Raw genomic sequence first — 15486 nt, 5'->3', positions numbered from 1 at the left:
AACTGCTTCTTATGTGACCTACAATTCCTACGTCCCATCATCCTTCTGGCATTTCTCTACATGACATCACGTTGAAATATCACCACTGGCATGAACTTACAGCACATTTTGGCAAGCTATGTCCCATTCCGGCCCTTTATCACAGGTCACATGTGTCTTTAAGATGTGATGAGATTTACAAAAGAAAGTTGTTCCTTTCTGAGCTTTCTCACAGCAGACATTTTTACATCTAATAGCAAGAAAACCACAGGTGTATTTAATAACATTACCTATAGCTGAATTCCACTTAGAGCAGGCTGTGGAGACTGGGAGCTTACTGGGACACCTAACCAAGCCATCGTCAGTGTTATCAGTTACACCTGTGCTTTTCATACTATGACAAGTCAAAATGCTGCTGTAGAAAAGGTTTATTGAGTCCTAAAGGGGTAAAACTCTTCAGTAATTCATGAGAAAAAGTATCTAAAAAGTCAAAACAATAAATAATAACCATAGTCTTGATCATAACAAATGTTTTGTCTTCTGCTTTCCTATTTTGTGAATTTCCTCACAACAAATCATCTTCCTATTCTTAAGATATATTTGCCTTGTGATGGGACCCCTTGAGGGACGACGTTGCATTCTTAGTTTTTACATTTTTAATAGTTTTTCAGAGTCGTGAGGAAGTAAACTTGGTATGTTGTGAGAAAAATGAGGAAAATCGCAACAATTAACAGTGGAAATAATGTTTCTTTGTCTTCCCAATCTAGTGGATCAACTGATGACCAAAGAGATGTATCACTGTAGTGTGGGTTTTATGCAGTTGTGATAATATAAAAAGTTAACCTATGTCTTTTTAATACAAAAAAATACTAAAAGATAAGCTCATTACAATTAAGTTCTTCTCTCCAGTATTATCTAAACTTTAGCCTTAATCCAAGACTTACTGGAGGCTGTTTTTTGTTTGGGGGGTGACTAATTCATGGTGTACTGGAGCAGATTTGAGGAACTTCTTTAATTTTCTTGATCAGGTGCACTTTGCTGTGTGTACTACAACTGGATAGCTCAGTGGTTCTCAAACTTTTTCTTAAACGCCCCATTTCAGACACCAAAAAAACCTTACGCACCCCAAACCCATCAATCATTAACAATAACTGGGGAAGCAACTTAAAAAAGGGATCCATGTTGAATCTTAGTGAAATAAATGTAAACATGACAGCACCAACTCTGTTTTCCCCCTGGTAATCCACACACCCGCCCACACTGGCTCTGTGCCCCCCACAGTTAGAGCACCACTTTGGCTACACTGTAAGATATATCCAGACCAACGTGCGCACCCATGCTAAACTGATTCCTGTGCAAAGAAATGTAGGTTCAGCAGAGACTGAGTCCATAAATTGACCTTGGCACTGCCTGAGTCAACTGTGCCACCACTGAAGAACATTACCCTCGCTGTGTTTTACTACTGGCAATGTTAAACTGCAGAGGCTTCGTCATAAAGTGGCTGACAGTGACTCAAGCAGTCGTACATGTTATGCCCTGTGGGTCCAAGGTCAGTAAGAAATTCTGCTGTGCTCATATTGTGTCCACTGGCTGTGCTTTTTTTTTAGTTTAGTTAAAAGGAGTCTGGTGGGTTTGGTGATACAGATTTCAGGCCTGTTCCTGGCTGAATTAAAAGGATCGTACTCCTTAACAATAAGATTAGTGGACGTACATTTAAACTGCACAAATGCCTTACATTCAAGTGGTCACATCGCCGCCTGTTTCACCACTACAAGCTGCAACTCTCTCTTAGTGAATCCTGGACCAGTTTCAAACATCGTTTATCTCTCTTTGTTTTAATGAAGCTCAGCATAAGTTCAATCAGGAAGACTTGGGGTCCCTGATCTACTACATCTTTACCACCCTCCTGGAATAGATGACATCACCATGGGGTCTAATCACCAAAGACTTTTCATATTTCTCATACTTATGTGCACATGTAAATAAATATTATTTTCTCTCAGTAGGAGCCTCTCCTGATTGAGGTATACTGGCAAAGGCTTTGTTATAAAGTGGCAGACAGTGACTCAAGCAGCCTCACATGGTGTGCCCCATGAGTCCAAGGTCAATAAGCAATTCTGCTCTGCTCATATAACGAGTTTGGAGTTTGGCGATAGCAATTTCAGGGCTGTTTCTGGTTAAACAAAAGGGTTCACACTCTTTAACAAAAACCTCTACATCTGTAAGGTCCTTTCCATAATGCTGTCGGACACTTAAAATAACAATTAGAGCCTGTCAGTGGACAAAATAAGCCCAAGGTGCACAAATGCCTTACATTTAAATGGTCACACTGAAGCCTGTTTCACCACTACCGGCTGCAGCGCTCTCTAAGTGAATACTGGACCAATTTCAAACGTTGTTCATCTCTCTGCGTTTTACTACTGGCAACGTTAAACTGCAAAGGCTTTGAGATAAAGTGCCAGACAGTGGCTCAAGCAGCTTTACATGGTGTGCCCTGTGGGTCCAAGGTCAATAAGCGATTTTGCTCTGCCCATATAATATCAACTGGCTGTGCTTTTGTATCCACAGAATTCTTGTTTAGTTAAATTGAGTCTGGTGGGTTTGGCTATGGTGATTTTAGGGCTGTTTCTGGTTGAACAAACATCTGTAAGGTCATTTCCATGATGGTGTGAGACACTTTGAGTAACAGTTAGAGCCTGTCAGTGGCAAAAACAAGCCCCTTAGTGGACGTACAGCTACAGTGCGCAAATACCTTATATTTAAAGTGGTCACCAATACCAGCTGCAGCGCTCTCTTACTGAATAATGGACCAATTTCAAAAGTAATTCGTCTCTCTGTGTTTTACTACCGGCAATGTTAAACTGCAAAGGCTTTGAGATAAAGTGGCGGACAGTGACTCAAGCAGCCTTACAAAGTGTGCCCCATGGGTCCAGAGTCTGTAAGCAGTTCTGCTCTGCCCATATAACATCCACTGGCTGTGTTTTTTCCCCCAGATATTTAGTGTTTGTTGAAATGGAGGTTGGTGGGTTTTGCGATCGTGATTTCAGGGCTATTTCTAGGATCTTACCCTTAAACAAAAGGTCTTTATCTGTATGGTCATTTCTATAATGTTGTCAGACACTTAGAATTATAATTAGAGTGCCAGTGACTCTAAAATAAGGTCTTTAGTGGATGGACATTTACAGTGCACATATACCTTACATTTAATCGCTATCGGCTGCAGCGCCTAATCAACACTGGACCAGTTTCAAAACTCATTCATCTCTCTGTGTTTTACTACTGGCAATGTGAAACTGCAAAGGCTTTGTCATAAAGTGGCTGACAGTGACTCAAGCAGCCTTACATGGTGCGCCCTATAGGTCCAAGGTCAGTAAGCAAATCCATATAATTTCCACTGGCTGTGCATTTTTAGAATCTGGACCATACATATGTCATTCTATACAAAAATAATTCACATAAGAAGATGAGACTATTTAGGTGAATGATTATTTAGAAGCTGATGCTATGTGATTTGATGCATTCAATATTTAATATCTGGTGTTTTGATCTGCCAAATGCTTTACCCCACGTGCTATGCTAGGCCCTTGCTATGCTCATCAAAATACTGATCTGCACCCCATACCAAACACCCAGTTTCTGCAGACTACCGAGGGCAGTCACAACCTGTGGCTGCTGGATGCATCGCCTCTCTTTGGAACAAGAGAAAAGTAAAGTAGCAGAGGCTGCCACTTGGCCACAGCCTGAGCATCACAGGAGCAGAGTGCGAGCAGCAAACAGCGACCACCATGACGGGGGGGATGCAGGAGGAGGAAGATGCCACCACATATGGACGTGAGCATGCGATTACACATCACACGAGCGCGCGTCACGAACATAAATAACAAGAAAGTCGTCGGTCACAAAACACGGCAAACACTCCCACTTACCGTTTGGCTTTGTCACCTGTCAATTCCTCAGGAAACTGGAGGCAGTGAAGCTGACACAGTGTAGTAATCGTTAACAGAGCCTTCCAGACCAGCCGCTGTCTTTCCTTCCCATGCTGCTCTCCGCTCTCTCCTCTGTTGAATCAATTTGGTGAAAAGTTACATCTCGGCAAATTGCCAATTTTTCTTTTTCTTTTTTTTTTTGTCTCTCACCGCGCCCGCTTTGTTGTTATTTTCAGTGTGTATATGGCTGCTGCTGCCCTTTCGCCTCAGCTCGGGATGCCCAAGATGGAGGCTTGCGTGGTACCTGTCATGCAACATGCGCAGTAGCGGCTGTGCACGGAGCCGGAGAGCATCAGTCCTCCCATCATCATCATCAGCAGCAGCAGCAGCAGCACCACGGACAGCCGCCCTCCGCCTCCACCTCCACAGACACAGCCGCTGCTAAACGCCGGGGAAATAAAGAAATGCTCTCATTTACGTGATGGGGGCAAACGCCTCAGTATTTATGGCAGTGTCTGTGGTATTTATCGGCAGATGGACGTGAACAGTGAGGGCTGAATAGACCATAAAGCAGAGAGCGACAGTAAAATTATGGATGCAATATAGTTGAGGCTCAGGCGGTATAGGCTGCTGGCTTCCTCTGGTATTTATTATTGATAATTCTGTGGTATTCAAACACCAGAATCATCTTACATGGACTCATTTATTATGTAGTTTAGGCCATTAGATCATCTTAATATTAAATAAATAAGAAAATGATTAAAAAAAAGGACACATCTGTATTTTTAGATCATATTTTAAGGTATCATTTCGTACATACATGGGCGGATCATGAGACAACGGGCCCCTGAGCACAGAGACACAAAAGGCCCCACCACCTCTCATACATAGGAACAAGACACACACAATTTGTAAAGGTTTTGCCTTTTTTTCTTCTTCGTCTTTGCTGTTTTGCATCTTTTTGTAGTCAATTTATGTCTCCTTGTGGTTGTTTTGTGTCTCTTTGCAGTTCGTCTGAATCTTTTCTGTGATTTTTAAAAATGTTTCAGTCTCTTCTCAGTCAGTAGGTGTTCATTTGAGTGACATTTAATGAGGAAATGACCAACTTGTACTTTTTTTCTGACCATACCTCAAGGTACATTAGCATACATACATGGGCTGATCATGAGACAATGGGCCCGTGGGCACAGATACACAAAGGCCCCACCACCTCTCGTACATAGGGGCAAGGTACACACTTTGTGTGTCTTGGTGGTCATTTTTATGTCTCCTTGTGAATGTATTGTGTCTCTTTATAGTTGGTTTGAGTCTCTTTGCAGTTCCTTTGAATCTTTTCTGTGATTTTTTTTCTTTTTTTATTCTCTTCTCAGTCAGTAGATGTTAATTTGAGTGACATTTAATGAGGAAAAAATGACCAGCCTGTAAACCTGTTTTTGACCATATGTCAAGGTATATTTGCACATACATAGGTGGGTCAAAGTGACAATAGGCCCCTGGGCACAGATACACAAAAGGCCCCACCACCTCTCATACAAAGGAGCAAGACACACACATTCTCTGGTGGTTTTGTAGTTGCTGTGCATTTTTTATTTATTTTATTTTTTAGTTTTTTTGTCTCCTTGTGGTTGTTTTGTGTTTCTCTGTAGCTCAGTTAAGTGTCTTTGAGGTCGTTTGAGTGTCTTTGTAGTTCCTATGAATCTTTTTTGTGTGATTTTCTATTTTTTTTTTTATCCCTTCCCAGTCAGTACGTGTTAATTTAAGTGTTATTTGATGAGAAAATGACCAAGAAAAAACAGCACCAACCTCTAATTGTTTAACCATACATCAATCATACATCAAGTATATTTTCACACATACTGTAACCCGCTGCCTCTGCACACGTGTCACCAGACTCCCTCTACATCTCCCCTGGACTGTGCATTGTGATTTTACTTTATAGTTGTGGTGGGGTGTCGTGCAGAGAGAAGGAGGCACCTGAAGGAGGGTTCAGGATTGTGGTTGAGGTGTCGACTGCAGTTTATTTCACAGTAACACTCAGTAACGTCTCTGCTGCTCTCTATCACAGTGGCTGCTGGCATCACATCCTCAACAAAATCCTCAACCTTGCAGGGCAAGAGAAAATAAAATTTTTAAAAGAAATAAATCTCCTTTTCCACTCAATAATTAACATTTAAAAATAATACATAAAAGAACAAAACCCCACAACTGTCAAGTTAAATTAAGTAAGACTCTGAAATAATAAATTACCAACATAACATACATTTTCAAATGAGCTTAACAACTAACAGAAAAGCTAATGCTCGTCCTGCCAGGCTAACGGTCAACTCCTCTATAGCATGCTAGCTTCACCTTAATAACATCGTCAAACAGTAAAAATACACGGTTAATTTATATTCAAACTCATGGCGGACTTTAGTCTGATATGTCAATTAACAGTAAAAGTGAACAAATTAACAAAAAGGGTGGTTTCAGTGCTGATATTCTTACATATAGCAGGATGCCGTTACATTTCTTACCTTGCTGGGCAAGAAAAAAGACTAACTGAAAAAAACATGGTGTCCTAAACGGAGCAAATTCAAAGCTACGCTCAGTCTCTTCGAAGTGATTTTGTTCTTGTTTTTTGTTGTTTTGTGTCTCTTTGTGGTTGTTTTATCTGTTTTGTAGTTATTTTATGTCTCTTTACAGTTCTTCTTTGTTGTGTCTTTGTGTGTCTTGGAAATCATTTTGCACCTTTTTGGACCATTTTCTGTCTCTTTGCAGTTGTTTTGTCTTGTTTTTCATTTTTTGCTGTTCGTTTGCATTTTTTTTTTTTTTTGCGGCCTTTTTGCGTCTCTTCCTGGTCAGTAGGTGTTAATTTGAGTGACATTTTGTAGAAGGCCAGAGGGTTCCCTGACACTTTGGGCCTCTGGGCCTGTACCCGGTATGCATGTTCAGTTATCCATCCACGCATGCATGGGCCTAATCATGATAGAAATTATATACCTACTTTACTGATGTGTCTCCAAATATAACTGATCCAAACAAACATTTAACATTTAAATATATATATTTTAGAGAGAAATCTGTCATCTCAAGGTGCATTAACTGGCTGTTATAGGAGCTCCCAATCATATCTCATAGCTCTCATTATCATCAAAGTCAGTGCATAGAAAATAAATCAAATTTAGTCATCTATGACTGCATGACAACTGGGCCAAATACATCTGCTGATGAGGATACTGTGATGTAACTGAAAGCTCCAGAGCAGCTACTAAATGGTGCAGAAACTGTTGCCTCAACTGCTGTTTCTAAGGTCAATAACTCACTGTCACACATGTGTCAATATAGGAGTCATGATGTGTTTTTAATCTTGGTGGTGGGTGACCTTCTTGTTTACATATGGCTTGGTGCTTGTGAATTTACGGAAGTACAGAAAACCTACGGTGCAAGTGATAAATGAATGGATGGCTTACATTAGAAGCTTGAAAAATATTTGGCAAATGACCAAAGAGTTATAGGCTCACCAAGTAGTATCGCTTATTATGGTCTCATCATCGATTTTATATAAAGTCTGTGAGTTAAAGGGATTTTATGATGCATGCAGTGGGCTTTTATGCGACACATGATTGATGTTCGTCTTAAGTACAAAATATTCTGTAGGGAGCTGAGCTTCCTGCTGCTGGTGAGTAAAATCTCAAGATGTCTTTCTACTTTAGAAACTGGAGGCTGAGAGGCTCGACGAACAAAAACAGTGAAATACTGCTCACTCTGTCTTGTCTTGTCTTGTGTGTGTAGTAGGCATAGATAAGCTCAGTGTAATGTCAGCAACTGTTCATATGATGGAGTTCAGCCACATGCTGTTGATTCAATCTTTAAAAACTCGTTTAGGAGGATTATCCTGCCTCCTTCTTCACCTAAGGGAATTTAATTTTCAAAATAGAGGTTGTGTCAATATGATTTAATAAAATTTAGAGGAATCAAATTGTGAAGGAAGAAGGTGGATTATAGGAAGCAAAGGACCCGTCCAAACCGAGTCAGCATCAGGGTAACACAGGTGGACTTGACTCTCCACATAGACAGTAAGATGGGCTGGACTAAAAACACAGAAACTCTGTACAAGAAAGGTCAGAGCCACTTGTTTCTCCTCCTTATTTAATGTCTGCAGAGCCATGCTGGAGGTGCACCTTGCTGCCTTAACTCTTCGTGGCATAGATTCAACAAGTTGCTGGAAACATTCCTCAGAGATTTTGGTCCATATTGACATGATGACATCACACAGTTGCTGCAGATTTGTCAGCTGCACATCCATGATGAGAATCTCCCATTCCACCACATCCCAAAAGTGCTCTATTGGATTGAGATCTGGTGACTGTGGAGGCCATTGGAGTACAGTGAACTCATTGTCATGTTCAAGAAACCACTTTGAGATGACTTGAGCTTTGTGACATGGTGCGTTATCCTGCTGGAAGTAGCCATCAGAAGGTGGGTACACTGTGGTCATAAAGGGATGGACACGGTCAGCAACAATACTCAGGTAGGCTGTGGTGTTTAAACCATGCTCAGTTGGTACTAAGAAAATATCCCCCACACCATTACACCACCAGCAGCAGCAGCCTGAACTGTTGATACAAGGCAGGATGAATCCATGCTTTCATGTTGTTTACACCAAATTCTGACCCTACCATCTGAATGTGGCAGCAGAAATCCAGACTCATCAGACCAGGCAACGTTTTTCCAATCTTCTATTGTCCAGGTTTGGTGAGCCTGTGTGAATTGTAGCCTCAGTTTCCTGTTGTTAGCTGACAGGAGTGGCACCTGGTGTGGTCTTCTGCTGCTGTAGCCCATCTGCTTCTAGGTTCAACGTGCTGTTGGTTCAGAGATGGTCTTCTGCAGACCTTGGTTGTAACCGGTGGTTATTTGAGTTACTGTTGCCTTTCTATCATCTTGAATCACCTTTCTTCCCCATTCTGATGCTCAGTTTGAACTTCAGCAGGTCGTCTTGACAATGTCTACATGCCTAAATGCATTGAGTTGCTGCTACTTTATTGTTAAGCACTTGTGTTAACTTTACTCCTTATACACTTTACATCTTACTCTGCTCTTTTTATTCTTGTGTTGTTGGAGCATTTCTCTCACAAGAATCTCCTTTGGGGTTAATGAAGTTTTATCTTATCTTAAGCCCTGAATACAATTAATGTAATTTCTGGACAAGAAAAGATTACTATCAGTATTTGTATCAGTTGAACCTTAGCATTTCAGTTTTATCTTTTGATATCCAAATGGCCAAATGGTGTAATGAAATCCGAGCCTGTCTTTAACATAGGTCAGAAGTGAGGCTGATTATCTTGGTGATGACATGCACCTGGATTTAGTTGTGGTTCTTTTCTACATCAAGAACTTTCTTGATGTACTGTTTGTGCCATTCTTCATTCATTTTGTGAGTTTAGCTGAAACACATTAAAAGAACTGAACAGGAAGCCGGATCTTTTGTTCTCTCTGTGAAAATGAAATCCATCGCAACTGAGCTGATTTTCCCACAATTTCTGATCCATATCTCATTCATCACTTTGTGTCAAACAACTTGGGAGGCCTCTCGGCATCCATCCCTGTAGTATAATTTTGACTGACAAGGCATTCCATTTGCATACACAAATTAATCAGCAACATATGCACGGAGATTAATGATTTATGTCACAGGGCATGGTTCTGGTGTTACAATCAAGAGGCTTGCATCGGAGCACAAGGATCCTTTTGTGTTGTCTACAAAAATGTTCGCTGGCTGGCTCCGAGCCATGTGCCTGATGGACAGCCATGTGCCATTCCAGAAATATGTCAGGGCTGGATTGAACCAATCTATTGTGGTATTATACCTGGCATGCAGAGCACATTTCAATTACTACTGTAGCTGCGAAGACTTATGTGTTGTCACACTTTTATTCAAATGAAAACAAAGCCTTTGACAGAGGGAGAATCGCACAAGTGTTGCTACTAAACATCTTTTTTTTTTTCACCGTGTGCTGTTAAGTAACATGTTTTCAATTCAGAAGTGATGGATAGTTCTTTAACTGAACCCAGAGAAGCTTCATGGACAAAACTTCAGATCAGTGACAAGATAAATCGCCTGGAAGGAGAAGAAGAAGCAGATGTCATACTCTGTTAAAGTGAATGAGACTTCAATGTAAATCATGAAGGATAAGGATGAAATGAAAGGCCGCGGGACGGATGGGATGAGAATATTTTGAACTGTGTGTGTGCAAAGTGAACTTGATGTCAGATTTGGAATAATTCTGATGAATGGGAACATCAAGCATTTTTTGTGGGTAAACAAATAAAAAGAAAATGCTAAATAGAAGTTATTATTTATAAATCTTGCTTTTATTGTTCATGGCATCTGATGTGAACTCCTCTAAGGGAGCTACACATTAAACCTCTTTTCCTTGCCAGCGTAGCTATCATTCTAATTACAGATGATATTTTTTCTGTCAGCCTCTTAACCAACACCCTCTGCCCAGAATAAAATGGTTTTCCTGAACTTTTTTATGACAGTCCTGATCCTGATCTCCTCTGACATTTAAATTAACATCAAAATTACATCAAGTGATACTGAAATAAATTTACTGACTCAACTGTTTTTCCAGTTCTCTTCTAAATTTACTGTTGTGCTTTGTTTTCTCGCAGCTGCTGTTGCATTGAGACTGGACTGTTTCACACTGATAGAATTGTGAGGCTTTGTGCTTTTACATTATGCATACTCTGTTAAAGTTGAGGAAGAATTCAACTGGATGCTGTCCTAAATATGGGGACAGCCAGACTTTATGTGGGTCGCTGCTTACTAAAGGGATACTTTGCCAATTTTCAACCAGCTTTATCATAACAGTGTGGGTAGTTTTTGTGAATGAAATGTTGTAAAAGTCCCTCCATCTCATCCACCGGTGTCCAAATCTGTATGTATGAAATTACCCAGAGCTGGCTACATCCTGTTTAGCACTCTGCTAACTTGATATGATGATATAACCATGCGGCTCTTCTAGACTTTCCAAATGTCAGATTGAATGTACTCACTGATTTACAGACATCTCTTTCTTAATTTAAGTCAATGGGAAAACCTCTTTTTGGGCCCAGTGAAATCACACAATGGACTTGGGATTTATTTCCACTGTTTGGCCAATACCAAAATTGGCTACAAAATCCGACGTACTATCTGCAAACGTGTCATGTAGCAGATTAGGGCGGTTGCTCAAACTGCAGATTGTACTTCCACATTTCATATGCCAGCCACCATCCATCCATGCATTTTCATCCACTTATCCAGGGCCGGGTCATGGGGCCAGCAGGCCAAGCAAAGCACCCCAGATGTCCCTCTCCCCAGCAATGCTTTCCAGCTCCTCCTGGGGGACCCCAGGTGTTCCCAGGCCAGAGGAGATATGTAATCCCACCAGTGTAATCCCACCACCATGGACACAAAAAGTTTAGAAGTGGATTGAGAAAGAGACACCTGCCCCTCTTTGTCTCAAACTCAGACCAAACTCTGATCAAACTGTAAAACAAGGCAGTGCTTATCAAATATTAACCAAGATTCTGTTAATGTGCTGCCTATTTCTCTCCTAAAATGCCTTCGGAACATATTTTAGTGCACTGTTTGGCTGTAATATGAGAGTTTGTGAACAGGTAGTTGGTGCCATACTGTTATCTGTATTAAGAAAATGAAGCGCGGACCAAATATGAACCAAGATTCTGCTAATGTGCTGCCTATTTTACACATTACAGGCCTTCAGAAACAGCTTAGCTTACTGTTTAACTGTAATTCAAGATCACTTGTTATGAGCCATATTGTTTTATGTGGAAAAACAGCCAGGTTCGCATTACATCACCCACCAGCAGGAGCATTTATTGGTCTAGGGCAGTGCAGTGCATTCTGGGATTTGTAGGTCCTCCAGCTCTTGCGCAAAAGCAAATGACACAGCACTTTTCCTCTGTTTTCTCCAATCATGTGGCACCAAGTATTTGTGTCTTTCTTTTGCATAGACAGCTCAGTTGTGTGAAACGACCATTTTTCCAGCAGTGAAATACTTCTTTGTGAGATTTAAAAATGTGCTGTGATTGTTTTATCTATTTCAAAATGTGCAAATAAATAGATAAAGGTAATTTGTAGAAGAATAAATTCTGTTGGCTCGAGAGAAAAAAGGCCTTTAGTTTCTGAATCAGCAGCTTCATTACAGCAGCACAGTAAACAGAACATTGACATGTTCAGGTAAGGGCATCTTCGTACTTGCTGAGTTCTCCCTTTAGCTATTGATCTTTCTCCTCTGTTGCTGCTTCCACTACCTGACCTGTGAACTAAACATGTACACAGCCATATTATACATGTTAGAACTGAAGCACTTCAGGCAGATCTGCTGCATTTTCAGCAACACAACCCAGTGCATGCTATCAAACTGCAAGTATTAGGTATGCATACTTCATAAATTCAAAAGGTAAGAGTGAACATATGCACAGAGTTTTAGGCTTGCAGATGTTCAGCCTCAGTCAGTTCATCACAGCGCAGTGCTGGGATCCAGTGGAGTACCGTATTGATTAAGTTTGGCAGTATAGATTTGACCTCTGCATCATTAAATAAGCAGATTGCCATAATGGAATTTGACTCCTCCCCGTCAGCAGATGTTCAGTATAAGTGCAACACTAACTAAGATTATGATGGAGGCATCGAGCCAGAAAGCTGTTCAGCAGGAGAGTTCCCTCCCAATGTTTCTGGACTCCACTCAGGTGTAAAGAGGGAAATCCTATCACTGCAAGAGGCTCGAGAACATTTTATAAATGATACACAGAATGAAAATGAGACTGGTTTTTGCTGAAATCCATGGGAAACAAACTGTGATTTGCTTGCAACATAACAGCCAAATTCCTGACATATTATATCATAACACTGCTTGAGATTACTTTTTTCTTTCTCCCACATTTATATCACTCTAACATCACAGTAAAACACATACATTCAAATGAGGAATGCTTTTTTCCCCTCAGCTTGCACTGTCACACTGCAGCCTTCCTCCCATCTCATTTTCAGAGCAGCATCCAGAAGCAATAACAAATAGAGTCAGACAGCGTCCCAAAAGTAACAAGTGAATCTAAATTGAATTCAGTTCAGGTTCTGCTGTGAAACACTGGCTGCAGACAAATGTAATGGATAAATGCATCAGACAAGAATATCCGTGTTTTGGTGTAATTAATGGGTAGAGCACAGGGCTGACATGCTGAATTCAGCCTGAACCGGCCCACTGGGGCCACATGTACAAGTGTACAGTGAAAACTGTGCACTCCAGAGAGACACTAGAGAGATAGAGATAGAGATGTATATAGATGTATCTAGATACATACACTTATATCTGTATGTAGTAGTGAAATGTTTATTTTCACTTTGCTCAGCTTTATTGTCCTTGTTCTAGCTGTATGTCTGTTTCTATTTATGTACATTTAGAGTACAAAACCAGCATCAGATTCTCTTTATGTGTACACACTGACTGGCCATTAAAATATGATTCTGATTCTTCTAAATGATTAAGGCTTAATGTGGCTAGTTGATATCAATTACCTGAATTGTATAGTGTAAACACAAAATTAAAGTATGTCACTTTATACCTCTCCTCCACCACATCTCAAAGAGACATGTGCTTTTTATCCCGCTACATTCATTTGACAGCCATAGTTAAGTTTCAGATTGTGACATCACTGAGATTATAGTTTTTGGAGTCAAGGAGGAACAATCAAAAGTTGCCGTACAGCTTTAATTGGTGGTGTTAAAAACCCGAACCAAGCCAGAAATCTGTCATGTGTAGTCATGTATCAGACAATTCATGTATAAGAGTTACAAAGTCAGCCTACTATCACCTTAAAGGGATAGTGCACCCAAAAATGAAAATTCAGCCATTATCTACTCACCCATATGCCAATGGAGGCTCAGGTGAAGTTTTAGAGTCCTCACAACACCTGCGGAGATCCAAGGGGAGAGGGGATAGCAACACAACTCCACCTAATGCAAGCTGATGGCGCCCCAGATTAAATCGTCCAAAAACACATAATTGAAAGCACAAAATATCTCCATACTGCTCGTCCATAGTGATCCAAGTGTCCTGAAGCCCCGACATAAAAAGTTGTTTGGAAAAACGTCATTTGAACTCTGTTTTTAGCCTCATTGTAGCCTGTAGCTCTCACTGCCTCTCTGAAGACTGCACTCAACGTGTGTGCACTTGTGCGAGACCGTGAGACATGGGCACCACGTTCATGTGTGTTCACATGCTTTCGCTGGTGTCGCACGCAAGCGCGCACATGTGAGCATGGTGCAGAGAGAGGCAGTTAGAGCTACAGGCTGTGTTAAAACAGAGTTCAAATGACGTTTCTGATGAATCTGGGGCGCCGTAAGCCTGCATTAGGTGGAGTTGTGCTGCTACCCCCTCTCCCTTTGGATCTCCGTAAGTGTTGTGAGGACTGTAAAACTTCACCTGAGCCTTCACCTCAGCATATGGGTGAATAGATAATGGCTGAATTTTCATTTTTGGGTGCACTATCCCTTTAAGAACACATCAGTGATAAAAGGACTGATGTCTCTGCAGGATTTGGAAGGACTCATCCATGTATTTATCTTCAGTAGACTTGACCACTGTAACGGTGTCTTTACAGGACTCCCTTAAAAATTAATCAGACAACAGCAGCTGATTCAGAACTCTCCTGCATGAGTCCTCACTAAGACCAAGAAAGTGACTTATATCACTCCAGTTGTGAGGTTTTTACACTGGCCTCCTGTCTGTCAGAAAATCAGTTTTAAAATACTACTGTTGGTTCATTAAGCACTAAATGGTTTAGGGCCTAAATACATTTCTGACCTTCTGCTACAGTATGAACCAACCAGACCTCTCAGGTCTTCCAGGACAGGTCTACTTTGTATCAACAGAGTCAAGACTGAACATGGAGGAGCAGCATTTAGTGTTTATCCACCACATATATGGAACAAAGTCCCGGAAAAGAGCAAAGTCCTCAGAGTAGATTTTACTAGTAATGCTTCAGTACTTGAGTAAAATTTTGAATGCAGCTCTTTTTTTAAAGATTATTTTTGGGGCCTTTAATGACAGGACACTTTGAAGTGTGAAGGGGGAGAGAGAGAGTGGGCGGCATCCAGCATAGGGCCATAGGCTGAAATCGAACCCCTGGCCACTGCGATAAGGACACTGCCTTTATACATGGTGTACCCTTTGTACCCACTGATCAACTGGGCGCCCTGAATGCAACTCTTTCACATGGAGTGTTTTCATATTGCTGTATTGCTACTGTTACTGATCTGATCTTAACTTACCAAGGCAATCATGTTGCTGTGACCCATTGCAGTAATGAAGCTCCAGCAAAAGTCCAGTCAGGAAGACAACACTTTTTCACTCCTTACACACATGCTCACGCTCTATCTCCGGCTGTGAATGTATAGGGCACTGTCAGTCCAGTCATCAGCTGTTCTAAAGCTGAACCACACTCAACCAACAGAACAGTGAGACACCCTCTCTGTCAGCCTATCATCTTACTGCTCCTCATTTTAAATATGGTTCTTTTTCTGCCTGTA

At 41.0% G+C, this 15486-nt stretch overlaps 1 protein-coding gene across 1 annotated transcript in view; it reads right to left on the bottom strand.

Moving 5' to 3' along the window:
- Positions 1 to 4344, bottom strand: part of glrbb (glycine receptor, beta b) — a 46514-nt gene extending 42170 nt beyond the window's left edge. Inside the window, exon 1 of the mRNA XM_033633691.2 lies at positions 3906 to 4344. The gene's annotated coding sequence lies outside the window, so the exon portion shown is untranslated. The remainder of the gene's footprint in view (positions 1 to 3905) is intronic.
- Positions 4345 to 15486: the final 11142 nt, after the last annotated feature.

This window comes from Epinephelus lanceolatus, chromosome 7 (genome assembly GCF_041903045.1).
Source record: "Epinephelus lanceolatus isolate andai-2023 chromosome 7, ASM4190304v1, whole genome shotgun sequence".
NCBI lineage: Eukaryota > Metazoa > Chordata > Actinopteri > Perciformes > Serranidae > Epinephelus > Epinephelus lanceolatus.
Note: the sequence above shows the minus strand (reverse complement) of the source record. Positions and strands in the feature narration are given on the sequence as shown.